Here is a 7,015-nt window from a genome sequence, read left to right on the forward strand (position 1 = left end):
CAAACATTTTCTTGAAAATTGCCAACAATTTTGAAATCCGAATATTCTAACAACCAATATTTTTAAAAAATTCCAACATTTTTAAAAAATTGAACAATTTTTTGGAGTTACGAACAGTTTTTGGAAAACGTACATTTTTTTAAAACCTGAACCATTTTTAACGCCCCGAACATTCTTTAAAGTGCAAACATTTTTTGGCTTGTTCAAAACACGAACAATTTTGAAACCTGAACAAAATTTTAAAGTTTGAACAAATTCTCCCATTTTAAAGTTTTTTAGAAAGTGTTCACATCCTAAAATATTGTTCAAGTTCCCAAATTTGTTCTCATTTTCTCAAAATATGTTTATCTTTAAAAAATGTTCATGTTTTCAAAAATTGTTTTCACTTTAAAATTTAGTTCAGGTTTCAAAAAAAATTAGTGATTTGAAAATTTCGTTCACGTTTAAAAATGGTTCATGTAGAAAAAATATTCAGGGATTTAAAAAGGTTCACGTTTGAGAATTTGTTTGTGTTTTTTAAAATCGTAATTCCAAAAATTGTTAAAAAAATTGCAAAACATGTTTGGAACTGGAAAAACTGTTTGTTACTTTTAAGAATATCCGAAATTCAAAACTGTTGATTATTTTCAAGAAAATGTTTTCGAACCTCGATGCTAAGTAGTCTGGTTAAATATGTCCGCGCTTCACATTTGTTACCAGAAGTTACCTGGTGGAGTGGCTACACGAGGAGTTCAGCAGCAGAAGATCTTTAGTTCGATTCCCCTGAGTTTCTAGGAAATCTTTTTGCTATTTTAAAGTCGAAGAACACGTTTCGCATTTGGTGGGCGCGCTCAAGGTTTAATATAGACCGGGATTACATAGTTCGGTGTGCTGATTTCAGGGATTTAAAGTTCGGGATTCAATTTAGTTTTCATCTACAAGTTCAAGGTTTGTTTTGGACCTTTTCCTTTTGGGCCCGAACGCGCGGAAAATTCATTCGGTCCAAAACGGAATGCCAAAAAGGCACCGTGACCGAATTCTCCATCTAATCGCCATTCCTGCCGGCACATCCCCACATCCCCAGCGCCGAGGAGTTCGACGGCGATGCCTCGGAAATCGTCCAAGGGGGATGGGAAGGCCGCCGCCGACGCACTCCAACGCCTCGACCTCGACGCCTCCGCCGCCGAGGATGCACCCGTGGAGACGCCGCCTCCGCGTCCCGAGGCCCCCGCGCCGCCGGTGGAAGCTTCTTCATCTGGGACCGCCGCGGTGGGTGGCGGCCCGGAGGAGGAGGACTTGAGAAGGCTCCACGAGCTGGTGGGATTTGGTAGGGAGAGAGTGGAGTTGACTGAGGAGGAGGTGCGCGCCAACCATCAGAGGCAGGAGGACGAGGTGATCTCCCTCTTTGTTGCGATTCGTGATGTTTTTTGCAGTAGATCTGCGCGCTTTCGAATTAAGCTTGAAAGAGAGAGAGAGATAGTTAGTTGCAGACAAGGTTCAAACCACCGCACCCCGCCGTAGATCTGGGAATTGGTCAGTATATTGCGAGTAGCTTCGTTGCCCCTGCCATGGATTATATGGTGATGATAAAATAGTGAACTTTATGATTCTTGGTCCTGCTGCTTTACTTGCTGATTCTTTCTTTGTCCTGCTGCTGGTTCTTGAGGGCTAGAATTATTGTTATTTTTTTTATCTCAATAAAAGGATGCACACTGAGAGCACTGTGGAACCAAGAATCGTAAAGTTCACTACTTTATCATCAGGTCATGTGTTATCTTAATTCTACTTATTTTGTTGTTATCTTGTTTTTTTACTTGGACATGTGTTATCACTTATCTTAGTTTGATGCCCCAGATATGTGCCCTGGAAGCGATTTTCGGCGACAATCTAGTCATGTTCAGTAGAAAGGAGGGCCAGCGATCTTTCCAGGTATATATATCCCCCCTCACCATCAATTTTCAGGTCACATTCTTTCTTATCTGTAAGGGCATCTCTTGCTGTCATTACAGGTTCATGTGCATATTGAGATCCCAGAAGATGGCAAAGATGTATCGGTGAGGCTCAGTTTTGGTGCTGGAGCACTAGATTATAAGCAAGTACATGGTCATGATGGCGATGCCAGTGATGAGCTGTTTTACAAGTTTAGGGTTCAGCATTTACCTTCGATCCTGCTGTCATGCCTCCTGCCTTCGTCATACCCTAGCCATCAATCACCCTTTTTCACTATATCCACCGAATGGCTGGACAGAGTGAAGATTTCATCATTGTGTCACATGCTGGATATGACCTGGGAAGAGCAACAGGGCATGGAAGTAATATATCAGTGGGTGCAACGGCTCCAAAGCTCTTCCCTTTCTTACTTAGGGTTTGATGATGAGATAATTTTAAGCAAGGGTGATCAAACGTATGCTCAAGATGGTGGGGATAAGCGTGCTTTAACATATAATGCTCCACCTGATGTTACAATTCCAAGGATTATTAGATACAATGATGATAAGCATCATGAGGCCTTTTTGTATGCTATCCATTACTGCACGATTTGTTTTAGCGAGTTTCCTGGTAACTCCTTCTTCCATTTTCACACAACTGTTAATTTACACAAGTGTTACTCCCTCCGTTCGGAATTACTTGTCACAAAAATGGATGTATCTACAACTAAAATACATCTAGATACATTCATTTCTTGGACGAGTAATTCCGAACGGAGGGAGTACAATACAAGTCTTCTACTATGTTATATTTACAACATTTGATGTTTATTGTCCCTATTTTTTTATAACAGAAATAACCGCAACATAGTTATATAGATGCCATGTTATAGGTTCTCATTTTGAGATAGCAGTTCACCAGTCCCTGTGATCGAGTCTTTGTCCTGAGTGAAAATGTTTTCTTTGTAAACATTTAAACTTCAGAAACATGGTACTGAGTTTACGTTTTCCGTTTTCATTTGGTAATCCTTGTTATTTGAATTTCACTACTATTTCCGAGTCAAAAGTCTAAATTATTGCTTCATCAGGTGTCGATTTCATCAAACTACCATGCCATCATTTATTTTGCCAGAAATGCATGCAAACATATTGCAAAATGCATGTCAAGGAAGGAACTGTAGTTAAGTTGTTGTGTCCTGATACAAAATGTGGAGCCGTTGTTCCTCCCAATATATTGAAAAGGTTGCTAGGGGAGGACGAGTTTGAACGTTGGGAAACATTGCTTCTTCAGAGAACTCTTGATGCAATGGTTGATGTCGTTTATTGTCCGAGATGTCAAACTGCTTGCTTGGAAGATGCAGGTGATGAAGCCGTGTGTCCAAGTTGTTTGTTCAGCTTCTGTGCACTTTGTAGAGAGCGCCGTCATGTTGGGGTTGAATGTTTATCTGCAGAAGAAAAAATTCAAATTTTGGAGGTAGGAGGACTATCTTACACTTTTGCAATATGTTTATGCTATGTCTTTTACTGCAGAGGTTGTACAGGTAGACGGGTAGTTCACTAGAGGCTGGCGTAGACGGGAAGGCGCTGTGGTCGGCGCTGGTTGGTAGAAGAAGGATGTCTAGTGGACTTTATAATTCTTGGTCCTGGACTCAGGGGTCAAGCTAGACCCTTCCTTCTGTGGTCTGCGCTGAAAGGGTGTCCCCAGTGCGGGTCCACAGTAGTTTAATTATATCCAAACATTAGTAGAAAATCTATTGCTATTAGGTCAGTTACCTCAAGTCCTCAGTGGGCCAAGGTTGGCAAATCATGTCCTGCAGTCCGTGAGCGTGAACTTATAGAGAATGTTTGGTAACACTAGCAGGAAGGTTCTCAAATGTAACTGTGCAGTAATCCACCATACTGACATATAATTTACTAAATGTTTTAGAATCAGTACCTTTTGGACAGAGGGGATGGTTTACCTTGTCCCAATCAATTCTTGACTTGAAGCTTTAATTCTGTCCCTTTTACCCTTGGATCATTGGTTTCCATTATAGGGCAGTAAAAAATACCATAAAATATACTCCCTCCCTTCCTAGATATAGGCTGTATTAGTTTTTTCAAAAGTCAAACTTGACTATCTTTGACCAAGATTTCAGAAAAAACTATCAACATCTGATATACTAAATATATAAAATGTAAAAAATAAGTTTCAAGCTGAATCTAGTGATAATGATTTGGTATTGTAAATGCTGATAATAATTATAGAAACTTAGTCAAAGATAGTCATGTTTGACTTTTTAAAAACTAATACACCTTATAAGAAGGAACGGAGGGCAAATTAGTTTAACCCATTCCAACAAATGGTGAGATACAAGTTCATGCCAAGAAATTGCTGATTTACTAAATCTTGTCCAATGGTCAGACCTAGTAGCATGTTGATTGGATCATTGGTTTCCGCTAGGGCAGTAAAGAGTAACTGAAATTTTATTAGTATAACCATTCCAAGAAATGGTGAGGGTACGACATGCCAAGGAATTGCTGAGTTACTAGATCCTGGCCAATGGTGATTGGAGGCTGTGGTAAGGCATGGATGGTGTCTATAGGAAGAAGATAGGCCTCAGATGCAATGAGAGGATCTGAGGATGTCGTATCCACTGGTGGCTTGCATGGAGAGTTTCTAGAGTGATTTGCTTTCTGATATGGATTTGAATATCAGTCTCCTGAATCTAAGAGGTTAGCTGATGTTCTTGTAGGCTTTTAATTTGATAGATTGCAGAAGCTTATGCCCTTGGATAACACTGAATGCCCTTGGACTATAGAAGTTTTTTTTTTTTTTTTTGTAAATAGTTACTGCACTTCATGGCTAGGTGTTTGCAGGCATGATATACATGTGTTTTTCGATTACAAATCCGCTGTATGCTTGCAGTAAAGATAATTCAAATTATGATCAATTTTAGTAACAATGACTATGCCAGATTATCTGTTTCTATTCTTCCTTAGTTGATTGTTTTCTTAGATGATTGTTGGGAATGGTAACTTTCTTTTTTTGACGCAGGAACGTCAAAAGTCTGCACGAACAAAGGGAGACATTCAGAAGCTTATGGATGAAGTATGCACCATCAAGGAAATTTTGAAGGATGCAAAGCAGTGCCCGCATTGCAAGATGGCTATATCTAAGATTGAGGGATGCAATAAGATGACCTGTTGGAACTGCGGCGGATTTTTCTGCTACCAATGCAGCGCTGCAATTAGTGGATATGATCATTTCAAGTAAGTTCTCTCTTAGTAGGTAGTATGTACGAAGTTTTGTTCATTGACATAGCTGTGACTTGACAAATAATCATGCTGTTGCCTCCAGGGGTGATTGTGTGATATTTGATGAGGCTGAAATCGATAGATGCAGATGCCAATGAATCGAAGGCTACACCGCATGGTTGTTGGACAAGCTCAGGTTGCCTTGCTTGCCCGTGGACATGCTTACCCGTGTCCTACCTGCGGCCAAGCAATTCGAAAGGTAAATATCAAAAATACCTTATTTGTAAACCTATCTCAGGACCAGCTAGCGTCTCAAATATTAATGAGAATGATGCAATAGTCCATCTTTTGCGTGAAGAAACTAGAAAGGTGCTATTTCATGTACAGCTGCTACTTGTGGTCACTTTTCTTTCCCTTGAAAAGTTACTCAGGTGGCTGGTCGTGCTTTCACCTCAAGTCATGATTGCCTAGTATAACTGTTTGGTACAACTTGAGTAACTGGCATGGGTCATGACTAGCAAGGTAGTATTTTTAGTTACTACTCCGTCCGTACCAAAATATAAGACGTTTTTGTAGTTTAAATTAAGCTGCAAAAACGTCTTATATTTTAGTACAGAGGTAGTAGTATGTAAATCAGCAACTTATCTTACTTTTTGATTGAGCCTCCCAGCATGCTTGTAATTAATGAACTCGTATACTCTCTCCGTTCCTAAATAAAGTCTTTTTAGAGATTTCAATATGAACTACATATGGATGTATATAGACATATTTTAGAGTATAGATTCACTCGTTTTGCTCCGTCTGTAGTCCATATTGAAATCTCTAAAAAGACTTATAGTTAGGAGCGGAGGGAGTATATCTTAACCATATGCGGCTTCATTTGGATTGAGTCTGTATTATTTATGCTGGTAACTTGGGCAGATTGGAAACAACAACCATCTCTACTGTTGGTCATGCAACCAACACTGCTGCGCATTGTGCCGCACGTCTGTTCAGAAGATGTCACAGCATTGTGGTCCAACAGGATGTAAGCAACATACTGAAAATCCATGATGCTATGCCCGCAGCCTCGAAGTAATTGGAATGCCCAAAGGTTCTCTTGCATTGTACTCCCTCCGTTCGGAATTACTTGTCACAAAAATGGATGTATCTACAACTAAAATACATCTAGATACATTCATTTCTTGGACGAGTAATTCCGAACGGAGGAAGGAGTACTTGTGGTAACAGCATTTCCTTCCCGGTGTATGTTTCTTTGTTAAGAATTTGTCTGTCCCCTTGTATGATTAACAAAATCTTTTAAACCTGTGAGGCTGGGATGTGTGTATGTCGAATTAAGTTAAATGTTTGTTGGCTGGAAATCCGTATGTGTTGGTACATCAATGTTTTGCAAATATACCTACCTTATTGGTGGGCAAATCAACAAAAATTGCAACGTACACAATCAACTTCTTGATCAGCAGACATACGGATTCAACTACTTCGAAGACCAATACAATCAATGCTGCCTAGTAGTACGAAGAAGAGCGGGCCAATAAAATCAATATGCAGTAGACGAACACATGTAAGCACTGTACATAGCAGGATGGAAGTTTGAGAAAGAATTTAGAAATAAAAAAAGACAAGGAAGTAGCTTTTCATATGTGTTAAGACTACAGCACCTTACCACAACTGGTTGCATTCACTGTTCGCGTCTCAGCACAGTGAGGACTGAGGACGTCAATAATGCTAAAGATACGGGCAAATTCTGACGGACTTTTACGAAATGGCAACGTGGCCTAATCTAATTGCCCCATGAATTTCACTGGCGGGGCCGCCCCCTTAAGCCTTGTTTGGTAGGCAGGGACTGGGATGGCTTTTGGAAAACCCTA

The 7,015-nt window shown here is 40.1% G+C and overlaps 1 pseudogene across 1 annotated transcript; it reads left to right on the forward strand.

The window, feature by feature from the left end:
- The first annotated feature begins 909 nt into the window (after positions 1 to 909).
- Positions 910 to 6,505, forward strand: LOC147993205 (uncharacterized; annotated as a pseudogene). Its single transcript, XR_015610141.1, has 7 exons — positions 910 to 1,371; positions 1,834 to 1,908; positions 1,989 to 2,538; positions 2,996 to 3,381; positions 4,945 to 5,159; positions 5,248 to 5,403; positions 6,066 to 6,505. The product of XR_015610141.1 is annotated as an uncharacterized LOC147993205 (transcript).
- Positions 6,506 to 7,015: the final 510 nt, after the last annotated feature.

This window comes from Triticum urartu, chromosome 1A (assembly GCF_056163025.1).
Source record: "Triticum urartu cultivar PI428250 chromosome 1A, HENAU_Tu73, whole genome shotgun sequence".
Taxonomy (NCBI): domain Eukaryota; kingdom Viridiplantae; phylum Streptophyta; class Magnoliopsida; order Poales; family Poaceae; genus Triticum; species Triticum urartu.